Source organism: Aythya marila, assembly GCF_965140915.1.
Source record: "Aythya marila genome assembly, chromosome: 2".
In the NCBI taxonomy this organism is placed as follows: Eukaryota; Metazoa; Chordata; class Aves; order Anseriformes; family Anatidae; genus Aythya; species Aythya marila.
In genome coordinates this window covers 122,866,174-122,891,742 of record NC_139043.1, presented here as the reverse complement: position 1 = coordinate 122,891,742, position 25,569 = coordinate 122,866,174, and the positions used below count along the sequence as shown (strand labels likewise).

General features: G+C 36.5%; 1 protein-coding gene across 5 annotated transcripts in view; it reads left to right on the top strand.

Annotated features, from left to right (window-relative positions):
• NCOA2 (nuclear receptor coactivator 2) overlaps positions 1 to 25,569 on the top strand; it is a 197,485-nt gene that overhangs the window by 3,859 nt on the left and 168,057 nt on the right. For 3 of the 5 annotated variants that reach the window (XM_082753629.1, XM_082753632.1, XM_082753630.1), the window contains exon 2: positions 5,937 to 6,016. The gene's annotated coding sequence lies outside the window, so the exon portion shown is untranslated. Of the gene's footprint in view, positions 1 to 5,936; positions 6,017 to 14,584; positions 14,673 to 25,569 lie in introns of all 5 variants that reach the window. The other 2 variants (XM_082753633.1, XM_082753631.1) reach the window with 1 other exon arrangement.

The window sequence follows — 25,569 nt, the reverse complement described above, 5'->3', positions numbered from 1 at the left end:
GCTATATTACAGCATCCATTCATGCACTCGCTTTCTACTATTAGCTAATTTAGTTACAGATGGCTACTCTGGCAGGATCCCTTATTTTTATTTTTAAATAAGGTGAAGTTCAGTGCACTACTTTATTTGTGTTAGTTGTTAAAACATTCTCATGCTCCTGGTGGCAGATAAAGACAAATCTGTCAATGTAATGCTGAGAGCAAGGGAGGCGGAGAGGGAGAAACAGGGAGGGACTGGGGGGGGGGAACCCTCCTGAGCATATGGAGACATCCAGAAAAAGATGTGCATCGTCAGCTGTGATTCCATTGTGTGCTTGCAGACAGGAGCTGAGCTTTTCTTCTCCTGGGAATTTAAACCTTACAGAAGTATTCTTTGACTTTTACCCGTCAGGGTAATTGAGCTTAGATAACATGCGCTTCACATATTTGTTATAGATAGCATTTTGATAATATTTTTAAGATTTCAGGGGAGACACGAAACACAAGGAATCCTGCTCTGTGTTGGAGTTGCAGTTTGAACAGGCGTGCATATAGGTGAAATGGTAACTTCGAGTAGTTAGAATAATTTGTAATGTTACATCAGTGGTTACATATTACTAAAGCAGCTTACTGGTTCTGAGGCTAATAGTTTGTCAGCAGTATTTGCATTATGCAAACACTCCCTATTTTTAATGATTCAGTAGCTTAGCCTCTTCAAAATATACCAAGTAGAAATGGGACATGGAAAATGACAGCTTGTGTAGTTCAATCAATTTAGGGTGCAGCATTTAAAAATAAAATAAAAATCCAAGCTAAAACAAACAAACAAAAAACAACACCACAAATCATCATGGTGTATTTTTAAATAAGGGCTTAAGCAAACAAACAAAAAATCCAAAACAAACCAATTTTGTCAGTGTAGTGATGTGAGTATTCAGAAATAGTTTTTTTTTTTTTTTTCATTATGTAAATTCATGTTAATACTGAGTGGAAGAAATTCATTTTCTTCTGCTCAGTCCTACATTTACTTATTACCTAGAACAGTGTTTCCTCTCCTGAGCATTTAGAATACTTTTGCTGCTTTATAAAATTACTTTGGGTTGATGAATAGCTCAAAAAATACGTCTTGAATGTGGTGGATTCACTGCATTACATTTTGTTAATATTTATGATTTTTCAATCTTGTTCTATGGAAATAAAATGTTATTCAAGTTAAGTGCAATAGAAATTTTACTTAGTTTTATGGAAATAATACAGGCACAATTCCTACAGAAAGTGTATGGTCACTGGGGTGCTTGGCTTTTTGAAGTTTGAAATTAGTTCATTAATTTAAATGTCTAAAGCTATACAACAACACATTAACAATACACACTTTTTTTTTCTTCTGCAGCTGCATCATTATACCATTCCAAGCCTTGCATTTCCTTAAATGGCTTCCATAACAATCTCCCATTAATACAGTTACTGGCATATATTATTCTTTCTTTGCTCTCATTTTCACAGCTATGACTGATAGTAAATCTCACTCTTTCAGTGAGTGCGCTATGATTAGATTTTTCAGGAGCCTTTTTGTAATATGCCTCTGCTTTTTACAGGTAAGATGCAGTGCCCTCTCTGCAAATCCTAATTTACATTTTTCCTTTTTTTTTTTTTTTTAACCTGAAGTTACTTCTTATTTAGAAAGGATAATATAACATGGACTATTTTAGCAAAATATAAGGGAAGCATTAATGTATTAATGAAAGGGCAGGGACAAATTAAAGATATTTACCAAAAATGTTGATTTATCCATAAATCTCAGGTAGTACAGGTCACGTGAGCTTCTATGGGGGGGGGGGAGGGGGGATCCTTGGATATAGTGAGATCATATATCTGATGTAGTGATGACTGAGTGTTGCTATTTTGATGCTTTTTTAGTGAGCTATGTAAGACATATTGTTGCTCTTTGGTAGGATTTATAGTGGACATATCACAATTGGCTGCTTTATTGGCTGCCTCAGTGGAAAAGTCTGGGATTGAAGAATGGGGATGGAAAGTGAAATAACATTTTACTTGTTAGGTCAGAATTATTATGGAATCCTATTCTGTCCATGTGGTAATTCATCTGTGTGTGAACAGATTTAGTTTTTCATTGCTGTCAGTATTGATCTCTAATGAGCCTTACAAATGGATTTTGAAGAAAATTACTCCAATTAAAAACAATGTAGTTTGTCACTTATTTGTACCTCACAGATTATGTAGGAAGTACTAAATTGCATTTAAAAAGAAAACTTTATGAGGAAGGAGGAAGTTCTGCCTATGAATAAATTTGATAGTGTATACTGACACTTTTATTGCAGGTAGTTTATAAACTTACAAATTCATTGCATATCTGTGTGACAGAATCAAATTAAAAAAAAAAAAAGTCAAGGTCATATGCTTTTCATACCTGTGCAAGTGAGAGTTCAGACATCACCTGGTTTACAGTGCAGATTACTTTCCATTACGCTCCTTCCACCCTGTTTTGAGTTTGCCAGGCAGCTCTTCAGTTTCCATCCTTTACTGTTTCTAAAGTGATGTCAGGGCTTGCAGACCAACCACTGAGGTTATTCCCAGAAATAAATGCAATTATCTTCAACTAATTTCACTTGCTGCCCTTACACAAATTTGTACCTTGGTCTCCAGAGAAACGAGTGATGTCCTCTTCCTTTCCTAGCAATTTCTTAGAAGAGTTTCTTTGAGTAGAAAGATTGTGAGCTTATACAGGTGAATACATTATTTACTTTATCTAATTTAAGTTGCATTATCTAATTTCAATTGCAGTTTCAAGAAGAATACTTCTTCAAGTCAAGTCTGCATACTTATATTTTTTTTTGAAGAAATCTGAATTTAAAACCAGGATTATGTGATTTCGTTTTAGTAGAACTAGGATACTTGTTGCCTTTATTTTATTTATTTATTTATTTATTTTTAAGTCAACCTGTTGATACTTTACTGGCTCTAAAATGCAGCTCTAGTAACATAGTTTAAAGCTTTCCTTTTTAAGGATCACAGCTTTGATACAAAGATACTGCATTACTAGTGAGGCCATGGAATGTTTTGCTACGGTTTTGCATGAAATTAGCGTTAACAGACAATAATGTTACTTTAAAGACCATTCCTTAGCATAGGAGTGAGGGAATCTGAAGACTGTATGTGATCAAAAAAAATATATTCACTAAGCTTGTATGTATTAAATAAAGGTCTATTGCACGTATGTCTGAAAGTGGTTGTCTTGCACTCCCTTATTTTTAGCTAAACCGTAGCTTGTAGTGTTGATATTTTGTTCTCTTCACAATGTAGTCTTTATGGGGCAAGAAGGTAACATATCTTACACTGCTACAGGTAGCTACAATACAGATGTCTGTTTGCACTGTAGAAAATAAATTATTGTGAAAGAATGGAAAATAAATATGTGAAGTGGTTTGAAGTCATGGGATGTTATTTTGGGCCTTATCAGTTGCACTTAGTTATTATGTTTGCCTTTTTAAAGTTTTCTTTCACACTCCATTCTATGGAAGATTGAATGGTGGTGTTGGAAAGCTACAAGTGTGCAGAATAGTTACTATGATATATTCCATGTTTATATCATAATTTAAATCATTTTTATGATTTTTATATCATAAATGTAAGTCATAATTTGTGCACTGTTTAGGGCAGAGGCTCTTTCATCATATAGGCCTCAGAAAAAGGCCTACATATAGGTCTTTGAGCACCACCAATAAAGGTATATTACTGTGAAAGCTGGCTTTGTGCAAGGGTAGTTTCTCTTCAGTTTTCAGGGGCATCCCAAGAACCTTCTGATTCTTGTGGGTGTGATTTGCAGGGGAATAGGTACTAGCAATGCCTTGTTCCAGGGTTGCTTTCACTTTTTATTTCAGAAACTTTTTATTTCCTTGAGAAAGGAAAACAAGGAATAATAGGTAACTTCAGTGTGCAGCGTTTATCAGTTTTCCTCACTGATAATCTAGTTTAATTAGAAGTATAAATCTGGAATATACCATGTGTTTGGATACATGAAGCTTGTCACCGGTTTATGTACAATTTAAGACTTACTTAAAAAGAAAGACTTTATTAGTAGTATTTTAAAGATAGTATTTAACCTATGAAACTGTCATGTATTGTCTTGGTTTTCAGTCAGCCCTATCGTTGTTATTTAAAATGTTATACAAATAGGAAAAAAAAATAAATGGAAATGACAAATTTTGCTGATCTTTCATCATTGTGGCACTGTGCCCAGTGAGCTGTAGAGGAGTCATTGGGAATCATGTTACTCATGTGCAGACTCTGAGCAGTGATATTGGAAGGCCACATAGATCAGGAGATGAGGACCCCAAAATAAACTAGCAGGAGGAAAACACCAGCCATACTCGTGGTTGAGAGACAAGATGGTACTTGAGTAGTGCCCATCCTCCTTTGCTGGTGTGCAGCAGCTGAAAAGATGGTCATTCAGCCCTTCTGGAGTTGGGAGATGAATGGAAAACAATTCTGTCTGCACAGACACTCTTGTTATTATTGCAATCCTATGGCAAAGGGCCATACCACCATGGCTGGAGCTGAAGCCCTTGCTCTCTGCCTTTGGCCTGAAGGGCACCCAGTGGCTATGCCTCATCATCTGCTTGGGTAGTGGCTTCTCCTACTGAATCCCTCTGAACTGCAGGTGTCTGGCAAAATTTGTAATTCCTGCTAAAGTGCCAAATGATCTGGTATTTTACTTATTTTACCCCAAGACATAACCATGTTTTGCATGAATGAGGGCAAACTGCAAAACCAAAATAAAAATTAAAAAAAAAAAAAAAAAGTTTTGTAGACCTTGTATAATTCTTAGGCATTCCTGAGACAGTAATGTTTTCAGATCTTCTGTGTATGTATTTTATACGAAAACACTTCTTTTCTTAGTGGGTCCTCTGAATAACCTGTTACTGTAGCGATATCCTGTCTGAACTAGAAAAAAATCAGCAGATTTTATTTGAAGAAGATTTTTTGTGAGATGGCGATATTGACAGGAATCATATAGTTGTCTAGAAATCCCACTTTTCTTGAGGCATAATTAGTGCTTTTTGTTACTGTTTTGTTGTTGTTATTATTTTGTTATATCATAGCTTATCTTTCATTTTCTTTATGTTCTGCTGAGAAAGACAAGTTAGAAAACTTTTTGGTAGCTTGCTTGGATATATTTGACATAAAGTACTTGTCTGGCTTTTACAAACAGGAGTCCAGGTATAATATTTTTATGGACGGTGTCATGTTACTATTACCTACCTGTTCTTCTTTTCTGAAGAAATGTACATTGCTTTGTGATGCTTGTCTTCTGCTCTTCTGGTATCTTAAGTTCTGTACTAATGAAGAGATATTTGTTGTTGTTTGCTGGTTGGTTGATTTTGGTTGTTTTTTAGTTTGTCCATCAATACTCATCATTCAAGTCAGAGGTCTTGTAAGTGGAGAAGAAACATGCTTCTACACGTACAATTTTTAATAATGTTTGAGAAGCATTTTGTAAAAAACACCAGTTTCTCCTTTTTAGAGATTTGAAACTCATATGTTACAAAGTCAGCCAGCCAAGCAGTCAACCAAAAAAGGAACCAAGCACTTTTGCAGAGAGTTCCCACAGATTCTTTTGTGAAAACAAGGACTACATACCATGTAAATTAATTTAAACATCCTAGTTACTATCACTGCAAATTTGCAGGAGGTAGCAGGTAAAGAGGAAGCTGTGTGCCTGGAGTGATTGTGCGACTATAAGGACATTGTTGTGTCTGGAAAAAGAGATAATGTTCTGCAACACGCATAATGTTTCCCTCATGATGTTATGCTTAAAAGTGAGATGTGCTAGCCATTGTATTTTAATTTTTCTTCGCCTGTCTAAAAAAAAAAAACAAACAACAACAACAAAAAAAAACACAAAAAAAACACTAATCTTTTTCTCAATTTTGTTCACAGCATATCTGAGATGCAGCTGAGTATTGGGGTCCTTCACACACACAGCCTCTAGAACTCCCTGCCTGCCTTGCTGTGTCTTGGTGAGTTCTCCCTCATGTTTAATTAGACCACCTTACAGTTTTATCTCCTTTTCTGAGGAATTTGATGTGAGACATCTTAAAGTGATTGTGTGGATACAGCAGAACAAACCCTGGTTTTAAGTAATGTGTGATATTACAGTCAGAGGAAATACGAACATTTTAGACACTTTCAACAATTATGCTTGAACTGGTTATGAAAGCAGGGACCTTGCTTTAGCTCCAGGACCAGGAACGGGACTCTGTTCTGCTAAGGCTGAAGGGGATAAATATGGGATGCTCCTGCACATGAAGTTTGTTTGATACTTCATTCTTTAATGAAGGAACTGGTGTTTTTCCTATGTGCTGATTATGGTCTGTCTTTCTGTGAAGGTTGAGTATGAAGTAATACAAGCTTTTCCATCCAACTATCTGCACTAATAAATTACTTAAATTGAGGGCTGAAATAGGTATAATGACACTGATGACTTAAACTGCTTGTTGCTCAAGAATTACTGTCTGATGGCTCCATCAGGCAGTGCTGTGCCTGTTTAACTCTGCTCACAAGAAGGGATAATACCACTGAGAATTAGAAAACAGGACCCCTGTGGATTGTTTAAATGCAGACTAATAATAGTTTGGTACTGCAGTGAAAGAAAGTAGAATATAAATGCTGTGTTTTTATTTTAGGTATGTTTAATATATCAATACACTCACTTGGTATAAATCTTTTACAAATACGCATTTGAGATTTTATGTGAGAACCTTTTCAGGGTACTCATGAATAAATGTTGTCTTTTAACACATAGAGTGACTTATTAAGGTCAGAAATATGTATTTTTGAGGCTTGCACACTAAATATAGAGGTGGGGAGTGAGCCAACTAAGAAGGGTTTGGGTTTTTTTGGGGCATAGCTGTTTATACAATGCCAGCCATTTATGGGTAAAATTATGTATGTCTACGTCAAGTATCATTTCCTCTTTTGTTAATTACATTGATTTTTTTTTTTTTCAAAGTAACAATGCTTTTCTTTAAACTGAAATGAGATTTAAGAAGCTTTTCAGTGCTTCTGTTTTTCTGCCTTTTTCCTTGGCTGTTCTAATAATAAGAATTTGCAGTTCATTGCATTCAATAGACTTCATAATACTGGTTGAATAGTTTGTTTATATATTAACTTGAAAATGTTGTGCCATGTAGATGTTATTTATCACTTAGTTACACTTATTGCTTACACTATATTACTTATTTACACTACTTGAGATGCATAATGATCGTACTGTGTACATGCAGATTTTCTCAATAATAAGTTATTTTTGTGATCATTTAAATTAATTTCTTAAACGGAAAGTAAGAATCTCAAAATAAGTTGATTTTTCTTTTTCTAGTGAATAAAAGACTCATAATAGAATGAGTTAGGTATGAATAATGAAGAAAGAAAAATGTCACTGCCAACATTCCCCATAGAGAACATGAAATTTTGTTGTCAATTTGATAGCATGTTTGTTTTCATTTCAGTTGTCTTGATTGCAATTTTCTATCAAACAGAGAATGCATTAGGTTAAGACTGAAAAAGGTAAATATTCAAATAAAAAGCAATTTGCATATAATTGCCTTTTTTCCTAATTAATTAATGTGAGTGGGGAAAAAAAAACTTTCTTTGCTTAGTGCTGCTAAGTTCTGCACTAAAATTCCAAATTCGTTTAGTTGTTACAGAGACAGAAAGTAATATGGTACCTTTGCAGATACTAAATAAAACATAGTTGCTGTTTATGAAAAGCTCAAAGCTTTTAATGTGAGCAACTAAGAGGTAAATATTTATATATGAAGCCTGTGGTTATAACAGTGAGGAAGAAAACAGTTTAAAAAAAAAAAAAATCCATTAGAGGATTTGAAGCCAAGGATGAACCTGGAAATAGAGAGGCAGCTCTCCAAAAATAATATCCTAATGTTCTAAAATGGATAGTTACCCACATGTTCACATGATAGCTAAGGGAAAGGGAATCGCATAAGATACGGAATAGCTTCACACTTTGGTTCCTTTGAATCCTTGGAAGTGTTAACACTGACTTCTGAATTCCTGGGATTTCAGTCCTTTTTTATTTATTCAGAGTTTCACATTCTCCGGTGCAATATCAGAGAAATTATATTAACTATTAATGTCTGAACTTAGAAAATGTTTACAAGTATCTTAAGTGTGGGGGACAGAGGGATTTGGCCAACCTCTTTCCAGTGGCTTGTGGGGACAGGATGAGGGGCAATGGCCAAAAAATGGATCACAGGAGGTTCCACATCAACATGTGAAAGAACTTCATGGTGACGGAGCACTGGAACTGGCTGCCCAGGGAGATTGCAGAGTTTCCTTCTCTGGAGATATTTAAGGCCTGTCTGGACACCTACCTGGGCAGGCTGCTCTAGGGAACCTGCTTTGGCAGGAGGGTTGGACTCAATCTCTTCAGGTCTCTTGCAACCTCTACAACTCTGTGATTCTGTGAAAAGATATACCAGCTTGAATCTCTTAAGAAATTCTGTCCTCAGTTTTTGATATGAGCTGCCTGTGGAATAAATGTTGTGTTTGACTGTGTGTTGTGGGACTGTAAAACGACTGCGTGCATTCAGCCTCTCTGCCACTGCAGTAAGCTTTGCAGCAAGTGAAACTACTGCTCAATACTGGGTGGATATATTCTGAATATAATGTAGCGCATGAGAGTTTGAGACCTGGACTGGTTCAACGGCTTTAGAGTGTATATATACATAAGCATATAGAAATAATGTAAATGCTAGAACTTGTGACTACACCCTTGGAAATCTGGTGGTTAGGGTCATACAAGATAGCTGCTGTGCCCTACCAGAAGGGTGTGCAGTTAGAGATACTCAGACTTCAGTTTTTAAACAAACCACCAAGATAAAAATGCTAACCTTAGTTCCTAATTTAAAGGTTTTCAGTCAGAAAACATCCTCTGTCTCTTTTGCCTTTTCTTTCTGCTTGAAATTATTTCTTTTGCAGTGAATGTTTCACAGGGAAAAAAACAAAAAATGCAGAGTAGAGGAATCTCACTTTTCTGTCACTCTTGATGAGAGTCTGTTTCAATCCAACTTTGTAGTGATTTCATTGGCATTTGTGTTGTAGTTAGTGTCAAGTGTGATGCATAGAAAATATTCATCTGTTTGTTATGAGTTGTAGTACTCGTTGTTGCTCACAGCAGTCATAGATAAAATTCTGACAGATGTCCCATTTTTTGACTGTGTCCTCCTAATATGCCTATGTGTGAAGGGAGTGCTGTCAGAAAACACAGTGTAAGACTGAAAATAAAAGTACCTTATGTTGAAGCCAGTTTTAAGAGTGTTCACTGTTAGTTTGAAGATGCATGTGAGGAAAGATTACAATAGGTTCCATGTTTGAAATATAAATAAAAGTGTATGTGTAGTGTAAATATAAATAAAAAAGATCACTTCTATCAAAATGCAAAGTTGTGCTGGGATGGAGCCCACCAAAAGCTCAGGAGTGAGTTCACTACACCTTAACTCCTATAGAGTCTGTATTTTGGAAATACTTGAAGTAAAACAGTTATTGATCACAAGATGGTCATATTTTTTTTCTGACTTAGGTCATCTCATTTGAAGAGGAATCTGAGGCAGTTTTAACCTAGTTTGAATTGGTTAGTGCTAAATAAAGAGAATGTGGTCACATTTCTTAGACCTCAAAACTGAGGAGCTCTGTTTTGCATGAAATATGATCAGATTTTTCTGTTTTCAGTCACTCCTGTTCAGTAGCGACAGTTAACATGAATTGCCTATAAAGATGCCTATAAAAGTAGATGCTTGATTATAGTGAATTTAATGCAGTCAGGGTTAAAACGATACTGCTAATCTGAGAGCAAACTTTCTGTGTGGGTGGTACAGTGAAAATGTTCCACAGAGGTAGAGAAATGAGCATCTATTAAGATTTATTAAATTGACCCATATATTATTATTATTATTTCCTTCCTTGAATTACAAATGGGAGATTATGGAAATCCTTGGTTTTTATTGTGTGGGAGAGTTGAAATTTACACAAATATACTATATTCCATTTCCTTTAAAATTAATGAAAACAGAGTTAGAGGGAAATCTCATCATCCTTGCAACTAGCAGATCTAGATTTGTTAACAATGAAAGCAGATTAAAACTACTTTAATAGTTTTGAGGCCACAACATCCAAATTCATTGCAGGTCTGGACTGAACTGTCCTTAAATATGTAAAACTCATTAATTACTGTGAATGGACTGAAATGGAGTTCTCTGTCAATGAACTTCTTACTGAACTGATAGAACCAAACTTCATATATCAAAGACTGTTGAAAACACTATCATTCAATTGATTGAAATTTGCCTTTTCTAGCTATATCCAGGAAGATTATTTCTAACATTTCAGTTTCAGTGAGTTATATAAAAAATATTTAGGAAATGAGATTTCTAACTTGATTTTATTCACTTCTTAAATATTGGTTTTGACTTAGTAATGGGCTTTAGTAAGATTTTTTCATTTCTTACCTTGATAGGAACGTTTTTCTGTGGGCAAAGGTATACTATATGTGCATTTGCAGAAGGAATAGCTGTCATTATTGTCTGTGGAAAATCAATATATATTTTAAATATAGATTGATGACATTGTACCAGTGGTATTGGAGCCTGGGAATTCTAAAGGGGTCAAGAACAGGACAACTGAGCACTTGCATCATCAAAGAAGATGAGATGCATTTACTCGGGCAAATTTTCCTCTGGGCCTGCCTTTAGCCCCTGAATTGGGAAGAGTGAAATATTTACCCAGCTCAGCTCTTGACAGCAAATAGTATTAATTAAATACAGGGCTTGAAAATGACACTGGTATTTCGGATTAAGGCCAGTAGATTTTGCCTTGGCTTTCTGGAAATTGAATTCCAGTAGTCTGTTTATTTGACAGCATTATAGTACAATAATTTGAGGTTCATGGATATTTCTGTACATTAAAGTTGATGAGTTTTTATCATGCCACAATGCTGGGATGTTAAAGTCTGAAGACTTATGTGACAAGAATAGTAAGCAAATTTGCAGCTGGTTAATATAAAGTGTGGCACAGTGTTTCTCTCTGATTAATTTACCTTTATATTAACTGGATTGGCAAGAAATTGTAATTTTTAAATAAACTTTGGATGTTGAAAAATACAGTCTCAGATAAGTTAAAGATTTTAAGTTTAATATTAAGTTGGTTTAGAAATATCTCTTAAACTATGCATAGACAAGAAACCTTATCTTAACAATCTGGAAAGAGAAAAGGTATTTGAATATTTTCCTTCCTCAGAAAGGACAGCCATTTGTGGTTACCTGGCTACATAGCGATCAGATTTTAGTATGTGTGTCTAGTAACTTATGATCCAGATTCTTCCTCTTTTTCATTATCTGTGCTTTTGTTCCTTCAGTAGTCCCAGTTCAATAAACTAAAGTGTTCAGTATACACCAAGCTCCATATCTTTCAAAGTGACAGCAATAGGCAATCTAGGAACATTTAAAATTAGAATTGAGAAGAGAGTTAGTTTTATAGTGGGTATCACAAATCAGTTCATCCTTGAGGGAGACTGCAGTAATGTCATACTGAGTTAAAATGTTTCTATTTGTGTACTTCCAGTATATTTTTCTTTTGCTTATATTCTGATATTTTCATGTAAACTTTGAATCATCATTACAAGTAACCCGTTGAACTGAAGATCCATTTTTGCTTTGGGTTCCTTTGTCCTTCAATCTCTAGGCACCTATTTCACAGTCATAAAAGAGTGAGATGTCTTCATTTTTATTTTTTTGTCCAGGATGTAAGCTTGACTCTAACTCTACTGTGTGGTGGCAAAGTTAGTAGTATTTTAAAATGGGATTGAAACATCTATATTTCTCTGAAGGTAGGTGGCCAACATGTATTAAATTTCACTTGGGTTAATTTTTATGGCCTTCCAGTTTTCAGACTTTTTTTTGCTTGGCTTCTCTTGACAAATCCTGCTTAGCTCTATTTGTATTGCACAGTACAGCTGAAGAGAGTCATGAAAAAACTTTTCCTGTCAGGAATTGTGGTATGTAACTTCCTGAATATATCCTACAGGGGAATAAGTTCTGTGTGTGTCTGATGATACATGAAGTTTCATGCATGACTACCAGTGTTTAAAATATTCCTCATCCATGACTGTGATTCTGGTCTTGCATTCTCTATGAGCCTGCTCTTTTGTTGTTATTCAAGTTTGCAGCTCCTGATCTGCAGCAAAATATCTAGGGGATCAATACATGTGAGTCTATTGTATAACACTTATGATTGCCATACTTACAACATACGTGACACAAATACAGAAAAGGGGAGGAAAAAAAACAACACAATAGGCCATTTTATATGAAACAGCCCATGCTATTCTGCTGCTGTCACACACCAAGTGTGCTACCACCACTATTGTACACCACAGGTAATGTGCTACAGCATGAATTGTCAAATGAATTATGTTCTGTTAATTTTCTGCTTTCATTGATTAGTGTCAGATATGCTGTGTGTACAGCAAACCTGTATAGTACTAATTTATTTCTGAATATCAGCCTAGAATCACATATACGGTGCTTTGGTCCTGTTTTAGGTATTGTGGGTACTATTTAAAATACAGAAAGAAAAGAAACATAGCAGCCTGCTGATGATAAACTTGATTCCAGTAACGTCAGTTTACAAACTTGCTTCCTACTTAGTTTTCCTCTTATCTGCTTCTTTAGTCCATTTCTGAGATGTTTCCTTCTGCCCCTGGCTTCCTGGAGAGGTGTTTTGCATGTCATCTTCTGATACAGCATGGTAACACTTTGGGATAGCCCATGCTTGTTTGTCTGGCCAAAGCCCCCAGGCAGCAATGTAGGAGGAGGGATGCCATGGACCACGACCACTTGATCCATGTGACACTCTAATAGGAGTTGGAGTGTTTGTGTGTGTATTTATTGATCTGTCTATCTGACACAGACTGTGTTCTGCTTTGAGGGGAGGCGGATGGTCCATCTGCTTCCCGAGGTCTGGCCCTGTTCCCCAGGTGCTGCTCCCCTGTCCAGTTGCAGCATGCCGGGCTCTGGCCAGCTGCCCATGTTTTGCAGCCATGGGAGATGGCTCCTGGTGCAACCCATGTTATCTGGTGAGGCTGCAGGGGCTGAGAGCCCTGTCCTGTGCCTGTGTGCACACATAGGCACTGACAGGCACGGGTGCAGGGCTGTGCTCATCCTGGGTTGCCGAAGGGGGAGAGGTGGGAGGGCAAACTGCTGCGTGCCTCCTTGTTTTGAGCACACAACAAGATAGAGGCATGATGCTCCTGATTCCCATTTGGGTCTATGGCCTCCTGGGAGATTGCACCCCCTTCGGGCTTCTGAATATTTTATTGGTTGGAGCTTTCTGTCTCTGCCTCTGAAACAATTTTGCTTTTTACTGTTGCTTAAATACATTGTTGAAGAACTGGATTTCAACTTGGAGCACCCTGCCTGCTGTGTATGCCTTGCAGTAAAGGATAGAAGTTTCTTCGCTTTCCCACTTCCATTTATTTAATTTATTTATATGCTACCTATCAGGTTGTCTTCTCAGGCAAGGTACTGCAAAGGAAGCTAAGGTATACATTTACAGATATATTTAGCAATTAAATCCCCCTGTGGTTGCTATTAATGCTTTGAGATGGCTTACCCTACTTTGACATGAAGTAAGCTTTCTGAAACAAGGGCATTTTTACTGATGAATTGAGAATTCGTGCAACTTGAAACAGTTTAAAATGTGTTGTTTTCTTCTTTCATTTTCCTGTTCAGGGGCTAAAATGAGAAATCCATTCTAGGCACAGCTCTGTTCCTCATGTCAGAGAGATATTTGTCCATAAGTAAATGGATACATTTGACTATAAAGATAAAATAGAAAATAAGGACCACAGGAAAATTTATGCCACCTTTTTTTTCCAAATTCTTTGATTAGGTGAGTGTGAAGGATTTTTGCCAGGTAAAACTGATGAATTCTTGAAAACCTGAAAAGATAAAAATGCAACATTTTTATATCTCTTAGCATTAGAGAAAATGAGAAGTGAAAATGTGAACTGTGTACAGCATGTTTCTCAAAGGTAAAAATACAATCTTAAAAATTTAAAAGATTAAGTGATTATTTTGTATTATGGTTGAAGAGACTGTATTCCATCATATGGCATAGTGTTGATGTGACTTTGGGACTGTCTGATGTAGTAACTATAGTGTTTGTGGTAAAATTTTCATAGTCATCTGTGTTCTGTTCTGTTACACTTATGTAAATTATTTCAGTTATATCAAAATAGCTGTGAAAGAAAGGTAGCATCCCTAACCATAGAATTTTCTCATGGAAGGAGGCATGCTTTTTTTTCTCCTCCAATCTAAGAAGGGGAAATAAGGGTGACTTACATAAAGACTGAGCTAACTACTAATACATGGAAGATGAAAATGTAAAATCCAATGTTGGGTAAAACATTGGATTTGGGTAATTGAAAATTTTTCTGAAGAAAAAAGGGGCATGAGCTGAGTGTATAGAAAATATATTTCTGTTTTTTAACTGATTTTGCTTACTGCTGACAGGGAAGGAAGTCAGTAACAGGGAGCTTACTTGTATGGACAACATCTTGTGGAGCAGTGGAGAAAATGAATTAATGCAACATGGTTTTATGTGAGTGCATACCTAGAGCAACACATGTTTTTTTATTAATATTTTAATAGTTGAACATTTGTTTGCATGTTTGTTTCTATATTGTAATTTGTACTGATTGTATTACCAGTTTTTCATTCTGTCTTGCTGCTTTGTTCAGGATATCAGATAACTTTAGCCATCCTCATGCCATACTGGTTATGGGCTCTTTGTGTGAAGCATCTGTTATTCTGTTTATTGCATTGAATAGTTAACTTTTTATTTTATCTTTAATTCAAGTCAAGTATCAGCTATGAAAATGTTTTTGAACTTTGATCAACTCTTTTTTTGGTTAATCAACAGATGTGGATAAGGTAGCTGGAAACATTTGTAGAATATGGGGTCTTCCATTCATCCTTGAATGGGTTCTGTGATGGAAATTTTGTGATACTCATGCCCCTGGGAATTATGGTGTATGGGTAACAGCAGGAATGGCATTATTCCCTGGACACATGCTAGAAAGCTGGGAATTTACTCTTCAGTGTCAGGTTAACGAGATCTTCTCTGAAGAACTCACTGAGCTTGAGGTGAAGTGTCACCTCTTCACTTTCTTATAGTAAAATGGGCTCAATCCATATTATTTTCTCCATATGCAGAATGTGCAAGTTCATTGTGGCCTAAATAAAAATATTTGTTTTTCATTTCCTCATATAAATAAAATGTCTACTATTTACATGTGTTGTGATTTACTATTGAAATTGTAAGAACTGCTGTTGAAGCAATGGCCTTTTGCTATTTTATTAAACAAAATCAACTTAAATTATTTTGAGTTTACAATATTTTTGTCTGCTTATGTTAGGAGATAAAACTGAATATTGACTTAGTTTTTAATTCTTCCTCTGTGAAACATGAAGCTATCTCTGTGAATGGTGATGATGGAGTTACTCTTTGAAATTCTAATTTAACACTTCAGTAATGGGTCAAGCTTTCTCTGAATCCTCTGTGGGATTATTTGATTTGCTGTCTGGTTAACCTCAAGGAAAATGGGATGTCTTTAAATTACAAGAGGTGCTTGCTATCACCTTATAATGGAGCCACATGGGGGAATTGGTTGTTTTAAATTAGGAATGTCACCTGATGACTAAGGAATTATATGAATGGGTCGTATTTTTAAGATCTACCTTAAGGTTGAAAGCTGCAATTTTATTTATCTTTTTAGTTATGATCAAATATATCATTGGGAATTAATATCATTGAGAGATAAGGGGAAAATATCTTATTTACCTAAGAGGGTGATTGGCTTAGGGTTTTAGTGTCTCTTTTGTCTTCAGCATTATTTATGCATGGGCAAGTTTGTCTTTTCAGCTTCTCTTGTTTGCATACATGTTTTATGCCCCCAACAAGAGGAATCGTTATTTTTTTCCATAACAAAATTGATTATTAAATTCACATGACGGGAACACAGGGGAGAAGTTCTGCTTTTTACAAGTAGACAAAGAAGCAGCTTGAATGTTTTGCAAGTTCATGCATGTAATGTTTAGCCTGCCCAAAGCCTTTAAAATAAACTTTCAGAACTCCTATGTTTTGTTCTGTGTCACGTATAAAGGGCATTTTTAGCAGTTAAAACTAACCTGAATTTGAGGGCAGGATTTCAGTTAATAATGGAATCAATATGGAATTTTACTTTTTGATCTGTGTTGGATATTCTGTGTATATTGCTGTTATTTTTTTCAGCAGCAGTTCACCTTTAAAAGCCATATAACATGCCTACTTATATTTTAGCAGGTTATGTATTTTTCTGTCTTACAAATTAAATTGAAGTTTTAAACATGTATGCTTGGTGATGTCATAGGGTATAAATTAATACAATAAAAAGCTCAGTGGAATAAATCATTTTAACCGCACTTAGTATTTCTTCAGGATTATGGAATGGGTACAAGCTGTGCAACACACATTGCATATATTGAGAAATATCAGAGGATTTTTTTGATGTGAATTTTGAGATGAGTCTCATAGACTCAACTCCAGTACTGCTAAGCGCAGCCTCTCCTGCAGAGTTTTCCATTGCCATTCTGTCCCAAACTTTGTTCCTTTATTTCACCCAAGATTTCTGATTTCAGTAAATGTAGCTATACGTTAGTTGACTTGCATGTTTGTTTTGAATTGCTTGAATTGCATATGTGGATTTACCTTATTGTTGCTTCTGAGATTGTATTTTATTTTTTTGAGAACACAGATGATTGGTTCTTATAAAGTTAATTTTATATCAATTTGTAATAATAGGTTGTGGCATGTTTTTGAAGTTGGCATTAGCTATTGAAATGTAAGTTTTGTAAGATTTTGGGGGGGGAAACATTGTGTAGTCTTTTTTTGTACATGTGTGGGGAGGGAAGTTTTTTAGGATATGTAAGTTTTTTCTGTGCTTTCTAGTAGCTGACAGGGAGATATAAGTATCATTAGTTCTATAAGGATTATACAGATAGAAATCACACTTTTATTTTACAATATTTCCATCAAAGACTTGTTTTCAAATGCAAAGCCACCTTCTTCTGTCTTCTGCATTAAAGTGAACGTAATGAAGTGTGAGTTGCATCACAAGCAAGCCAGGTCTGGCTCACCAGCTTCTATTTGAAGAATTGCTAGCATGTACGAACTGGGCTGCTTTGCCACTTCAAGCTGGATATCTTTCTGTTGATAGGAGAGGAACTGCAGTTACCCGTTTGATAGTTACTAAAAATAGTGCTGCTGGAGTAAGGAGAGAACAGCAGCAATCCAACCCCCACACCCCACCCCCATAGAAAACACAACAAACAAAAAACACAACTCCAAAGCCCTAACACCTTAGCAGGTAAACACGTATAAACACACAAAGTGCACTATCTCCCCGCTGTAAGCAGAGCCAGATCATCTCAAGTCCAGCCAAAGGGACAGCCTCTGCAGCATGCCCTGGGGGTCATTAATTTGAGCTGTTTGGAAAGATGCAGGTTGTTTTTGTTTTAAGCTTTTGTGTTTGTAGTGAATGCTTAATTCACTTCTATTCTGTTTTTCCTAGAGGGGAAATATAAACATAAGTATCTTTTCTGACTCCAGTTGCAATAGGGGAGTGTGGGAGTTCACACAGACGAGTTCCAGGCAGAAACCTCAAATACATCACAAACTGGAGCTGTAGAGTACTCTACAGGGATGCCATGAAATTTGGCGCATCAGAGTTGTGAAATAAGGAGAAATCTTCCAATCAGGCCGTGTGTGAAGAGTGATTTTATTGTTGGTAGATGAAGCCCATCTCGATTTTTCATTCCTTTAACCTTGATGTGACCCTTTAAAAGGTGAAAGGTAGTTCAAACTCCTATTCACAGAGATCTGGAGATTTCCTGAGTATAAACTTACTGGTTATGCCAAATTATATGGCCACAAATCATCAGTTTTCTCTAGAACTTCGTCTTGGCCCAAAAGCAAGGGCTCAAATAGTGGGAAGGGGGGAAAAAAGATAACATCTAATAACATAATTTATGCAGACTGTTTTGTGTCACAACATTTTGTCTTCGTTAGCTACTGTGTGCTCCCTCTCACCCTCTCCCTCCTTTTCCCCCTACCCCCTCAACAGAAAATTGGTGATTTAGGCTATCTTTCACATACAACTTCTGTATTTAGGTAGAAAATACTAATAAAAATAAAGGAAAATATGCAAAAAAAAAAAAAAAAAAGCTTGCTTATAGCATATATAAAAAAGGAAGAATATGCTGTAAGTCCTAATGGAAAATGTCATTGTATGGTACAGATTTTTTCTGAGTGCTGGTTTTGAGAGATCATTTACCGTGAAAGAACTAGTCACTTGGCAAATTTTCCACTAGTAGTTTGGGTTGTATTTTGGTAAGTAATGCACAAAACATCTTCTCTTTGTGATCATGTAATTTTCCTCTGATGGCCACAACAACTGCTTTCATGGGAAATGAGTAGTAAGAACGTGGATTGATGTATTCTGAATTTTCTTTACTGCAATTAAACATCTGGAAGTAAGCAGAGTCATCATCATGTGACCAGCCAGCTTTCTACACAATATCAGGAAATACTCTGTAGACCGCTTTTTGTAAATGTCTGCTGCACTTATCTGGTGTCTATTTTTCATTCAAGGCAGTAAATTTAGTGGCCTGTATGCATTGTCAGAGCTGACTTGACATCTGGCCAGTACTTCTTCCTGATTACTATTAAATACTTATTATTGTCTTGGTGCTCTGTATGAAATAATATATATTAAACTTCACCATAATTTTGTAAGATAGGGATTGTACAGAAAAGTCAGTGGCAGAAACATGGGTAAGAGCAAAAACTGTATCTAGATTTTAATGAGGAAATCAGTAGGGTGATGTCTAGTTGCAAATACGATGGTCTAATCTGTAATTATTGATAATAGCTCAGTCTACTAAGTTTCATTTATATAAGTACATTGTATTGCAGAGCGAGTTTGGTGCCTGAATGCTCTCTGTGTATATAAGCTCTGCTGAAGTGAACATTTTGCCTTCAGACATGTGTTATGCTTGTATTTAGCAAGACTTCAAATGCCTTTAAATATGTGAATAAGAAGAGTAGTTCTCTGGCAACAAGTAAGACAAATACTTCATAAGGTGTTTAAGAAAAACAAACTTGATTTTTCCCTCTCTTCCCCCCTTTTCTGTTTCAGTCTCTGCTTTCTGGTCATGTCCAGCTAAGATAATACAGTAAATGTCTAAGCTCTAGCAAGTAAGGCTGTCACATTGATGTTTAACTGACTTTGAAGCAGTGCAGCTGTAAAGGGGAAATGAATTCTGTTCTCTGTCAAAGCCTGTAAAAGAGTGTTTGTTTTAGCAGCTACTGAAGATGGAAGTGTTTATTCCATGACTACATTGGTTGTCAAAGCTGGACATATTTTCCTGTATTAATAATATTTGGAATTTCTCATTAGTTATCATTTCCTGTTGATTTCTTGAAAGGACTATTGAAATTCTGATCACTGTCCCAATCTTTTTAGCTTTTCTTTTCACATTTGAATTGAATCATGGAGTTCCATTTGTGTGTATGTACGCATGAACATGTGTAAGTATGTATTATATAAAATTTTAAGAGTTGTTGCTAATGTCTGATGCTTTTCAGTCCAAAAAAGCAACAGAAGGTCAGCTCTTTCCAATTGTCAGGTGATAGAATAAGGTACCTAATGCACGTGAAACTCAACTCATTGCCGTCGTTTTCTTTTCTCTTGTGATTTCTGTCACAGACTTTTGCTTCTGAAATACTGAACTCTCTCCTGATATAAAAAGATTGATCAGTGTCAGGAATGTATGATATGCTGTATAACTTATTTCAAAAGTGAAGTATCACACTTAACAAATCTTAGGTGTTCAGTATAAACGAAGTCTTTCTAAAGTGTGTCTAGTGCATTGTGGCTGTAGAGAGAAGAAAAGGTGAGGTAATAGGGTTGGAGTATTTTATTTTTTTTTTAGTTTGTTTAGCTCTTTAAGATAGACCATATAGAGCTAAAAGTTAATTAAGTATAAGGGTTTGAAATTGGAAACAATAACCATGCTAAGTAAGCTTGTCACGATCTTGGCATAGTTAGCACAGAGCAAGTGGCGAGGGAAGCTGGATTTTGTGCTGGTGTTACTTACAATTGTATGTAACTTACTAATTACCTTTGCTATAAAATGGTTGGTAGAGAGCCAAAATACGGCTTCCCTTGTTCCCTAGGATCCTTGTTTTGAGAGGATTACACTTCCCAGTGTTTTTACAAGAATTACGTGGATGCCAAAGTGTTTCCCAAGCTTCTCTGTGATGATCAGTGCAATGTAACAAAGAAGGATGACCAGCAATCATCGAGAAAGTGAATGAGAGATTTAAAGTGTGAGAATAAAGGAGTACGATAGCTGCATATTTATGTATCTTCCGTACCCTCCTTGCTTCAGTCTGGTTTCTGAAGGAAATGAAACTCATGTGATGATGACTGAGACAAAACATGTTGATGTGCATTTGTGTGGTTGCATGTGTGCTTGCCACTTCCTTCCTCTGCCCCTGGAGAAATTGTGCTTCTGCAGGTTGCAAGAAAATCCATGGTCAGGTAGATATTTAGTGGCAGAAAGACTGTACCTGTTGACAACCCTTATTCAGTGTCAGAAGGTCATTATTGGTGAGAACCATTATGGATGGGTGAGGTCACCAAGTCGGGCAAGTGCAGAGGTGTTGGTGTGTTTGTCAAACTCAATTTTTATGTGCCTTACTTCTTCTGCTTCTTAACTGGAGATTAAAACATCTTTTGATGCAGAGGAATTGTGAGGTTTAACACAGTCTTATCTTAAAAATCAGAAGATATTTTATATCAAGGCACTGCTTTACATGTTTTAAAATCTGTTGTTAGAAGTCATTACTTGCACGATCCTGATACAGTATTCTGAGATATGTATGGGTCTTTAAAATGTAGAATTCTCTTTATTTAAAGAAAACATGAAAAGCATTACATACATTGAAAAATTCAGCTTGAATATTTAGATTGCAAAAGATCTTTAATTATACTAAAAGTTATTTCTGATAGTTGTAGTTTGCATTTGTTTTACCTGTAGGCTAGCGATAATGCCGCTGTTAACATCCATTATTTCTTTTTATAAGTCTCTGTTGATTTTCAAGGTAGAGGCAGGAGGAAAATATACAGTGCTGTATGGTGGTGGGGCACTACAGGCCTTCATTTATCCTTCCCCGTTTCTAACATAATGATTTTGGCTGTCAGGGCTGCAAGTTGTTTGTTTCAGTCTCAGATAATCAATCTGATTAAGTATCTTGGCAGTATTTGATATTATACAGAAAGCATTTGAAATGGCAGAGATATTTCACTGAGCTACTGCTCATGTGGAAAGCTTCATTTTAATAGTCTTGGTGATAACAAAAGCTTACTGCAAAAAGAGAGAGGAGGCATTATTTATTTATATATCTTTTAGTGCAAGTGATTGTAGATGTAAATCACTGTGAGAACTTTCTTATGTGCCTTGTTCCTATCTGCATGAGAGAAAACAGGGAGATTTATGTGTGTAGCTTACTTAAGTGTTACTTAATAAAAACATTGAGGAAAAAGTTCTCTGAATCGTAACGCGTTATGCACAAGTGCAACAGATTCAAGGTATTACTGTCCAGTTTCATGCTTATCAGAGATTTCTACTAGGTAGAAGAAGCATGTGGTTCAGGTCTGAAACCCCTGATAAGTCCGGTGATACTTCAGGAAAACCTGAAAGTACATCATTATCTTACTTGCCTGGAGACTTTTCAGCACGATTGCAAACCAGCTTTAACCTAGGCTTCTTTAATTCCCAAATGCAGTGGTTGGATGACTTTGCATTGGTGTATCTTGCAAAATGATGCCTAATAATTTATTTATTTTCTGTAATGAGGTTTTCCCAGAGAAGTCAGTCCCCTAGGAGCTTTGATGCTCTGATGGGTGTTTCAGGGAGTTTGTCAGCTCTGAGTCATCAAGTTCAGTGCCTACTGCAGCATCTGTGCTAGCCAGAGGTCTTGGTTTGATCCCTTTCTTTTCACCTGCCCTTTCTCACTGCAGAGTCAGTGTAAGAGAGGCTAAAACTTTTTAACTTCATGATACCAAGTAGAAATTGCTTTACAAAGGGATGAAAGAACCAAAAACAAAACCAAAAAAAAAAAAAAAAAAAACCATCAGTAAACTTGCTTTCCTTTCCAGTGGAAAACTAACTTCATTCACCTTCCTCAGCACTGAAAGTAAAGTGGCAGAGCGGGCCTGCTATGTGAATGAATGCAAGCCTGATTTAGCTTCCTGACTACAGCAGAAAAAACTCAGGCATGCTTTTTAAGGAATAGTTATTTAAAAGTAATGTGTTTTTGTTGCAGCATGGTTATATATTTAACAGGAAACTAGGCTGCAGTCTTTATGAGTAACTCATTGCTATTGCTCCCTTGGTTTCCAGGAGTTGATGACTGTAATACTATATAAAATCTTGAGGTATGTATGTAGCATCATCTCAGTCAATTTTCTTTTCTGTCTCGTAGTATTATTGCTCAATTATTTCATCAAGAAACTTGTTAAGATCAAAAAACTATTAATACAATGGTTTCATTTTCCTTTTAATTCTTTGTTATTGGTCTGAGCAGACTATAGGAGGACCATAATTGGAACATCCTAAGTTGTTTTTTTTTTCCGTTTTTACTGTTTCATATGCACAAGTATAAAGTGTATCTCAAACTTCTGTTCTACATGGGGGAAGCCTTTCACTTATTAAATTAGTGTAACGTACCAAAATAACTGGGGCAGGGAATAAAATCAATTATTAGGAAGATTTATTTTTTTCTTAAAAGGCTTTTTTATTGACAAAGTATGTAATGGATGGCATTGTTCAACCCTATTCCATTTGCTGCCTAGGAACAGTATTTACCTACAATAACTGTATAAAGGATTGTATATGTAATTGCTTAGAATTCAATGTAACTTTTCCAAAAGGGTTTGTGTGGGGAGGAAATAGTTTGGGACCTGTCCTGCAAAGACTTCTGTTTGAGAGTCAAGTGTTAATATTTATCTAAGGACCATGAGCCCTGTTTAGTTAGTTTGGTAGCAATGCAGATATTTTTCTTACAGCTGCATGTATTTTTTGATTGTTCTTTAAAATACTAAGAATGTTGCTGTCAGCATGCCTTTTACCATCGTATATTATCTTGATTTGACAGCTGACAAAACAAGCATGCAAAGGCTGACATTTGTGCCAGATGTCTTTCATTATATATTTTTATAGGCTTAATTTTTCATGTGTGTGCTTTATATTGGCAGCTTTAATATTTTTTGCAGATGAAGCTTAATTGTCTTTCTTTTATGCACATTTATACTTTAGTAGATTAAATTTTTACCACAAATTATAATTTAAATTCCTGTGCAGAAAGTAAAAGCTCACCTAGAAGATAACCTAAAAAGGTCTGACCATTCTTCAGGCTTTATAGTAAAAGGAGTTAAAAGCATCTTATTCTGATAGAGATGCTTTTGAATGCCTGAGGAGCTTACTGCTGTATTTTTATTTCATTGCCTTGTTCTGGTGGCCTATAAGAACCTTTGTGATGCTGCTTTAAGGAGCAGACAGAATCCTGTCTATCCATAATCGAGTGTATAATTTAAATTTTTGCAGAGACTTAGCTAGTTTCTGATGATACACGTTATTTTATGGCAGTCTCTAAATCCTTGACAAACAAGTAAGGTAATACTGAAGCTTGAGTTCTCTCTTGGGATTGGCCCTTGTGCCATTTGGTTTCCTAACGCATCTGGGAAGCATCTCCCAAGGAGAAACTAAACATAATATGTTCCTTCGATGGTCTCTTAACTCCTGGTATGCATTCACACCAGCTGTGAACCCCTTTTCCGAAGTGTATCTGAGTAAATGGGAGTGAATGGTAAGAAAACTTTCTTAAGGCTTTAATCTGTGTCAGAAATTAAGCAGGGTAGGGCAAAGACAGATTTTTATTTTACTTTTTCCCCAAATAGTGAGATATCTGATACGTGCTTGTTATCTATGAGGATGAGAGTAAAGTTTCAGATTTTTTTCACAGACTGTGTGGATGAAAGAGAGGTACAGAAATAATGAATAGCCAATATTATGGCATTTTCTTGTGTTGACAGGGACCTGGATTGCAAAATTGCCAACTTGTCTGATTCAAGTCAGGAATTTAAACATCTGTAGTAAGGAGTAGGACAGTTAAATGGGTTATGTTGGGGTCACGTTCCAGTGTTCACTCAAAGATTCATTTTGAAACTTTTCTAGCAAGATTCTTGCAAAGGAACTGGTTTTGCTTGGTTAGTGGATTTTGAATGCTATATTTTGGAAAATCTGCTTGCTGTTAATCTGGAATTGTGTTATGCAGCTGCAAAAGTGCCCTCCCTTCTCCCTGCTCTGTTATGGTGGGAAAATATGGGGAATGCAACAGAAACTGAATACCATAGTTTTTGCTCTAACATGTTTATGGCTTTCTTACAAATAAGATTGTGTTCATAGAATCACAGAAATGTTTGTGTTGGAAAAGACCTTAAAGATCCTCTAGTTCTTACCCCTGCTATGGGCAGGGACACCTCCCAACAGATCAGGCTGCCCAAAGCCCCATCCAGACTGGCCTTGAACACCTCCAGGGATGGGGCATCCACAGCTTCTCTGAGCAACCTGTGTCAATGCCTCACCACCCTCTGAGTGAAAAAACTTGCTCCTTGCACCTAATCTAAATCTACCTTTTTTTTTTTTTTATTAGTTTAAAGCCATTCCCCCTTGTCCTATCACTCTACCCCCTGACACAGAGTCCCTCCCCAGCTTTCCTGTAGGCCCCCCATTAGTCATGAAGGCTGCTGTAAGGTCTTCCCAGAGCCTTTTCTGCTCCAGGCTGAACAACCCCAACTCCCTGACCCTGTCTTTGTAGGAGAGGTGCTCCAACACTCTGATCTAACTCAGAGGTCCATTTTCTTCTTGTGCTGCAGGCCCCAGAGCTGAATGCAATACTCCAGGTGGGGTGTCACAAAAGCATAGTAGAGAGGAAGAGGCCCTCCCATAGAAGGGAGAGGCCCTTGACCTGTTGGACACACTTCTTTTGATGTAGCCTAGGACACGGTTGGCTTTCTGGTCTGCAAGCATATATTGCTGACTCATGTTGAGATTCTCATTCAAGACCCCCAGGTTCTTCTCCTTAGAGCTGCTCTCAATCCATTGTCCACTCAGCCTGTGCTTGGGATTCCTCCAGCCCAGATGCAGGACCTTGCACTTGGCCTTGTTGAACTTTGTGAGGTTCACACAGGCCCACCTCTCAAGCCTGTCTGGGTCCCTCTGGATGGCATCCCTTCCCTCCAGTGTGTTGACAGCACTGATTATGGAAAAAACAAAATGGTAGGAAAAAAGATTGGTGGTTATAACAAGATAGTGTGGGAATCCACTATAAG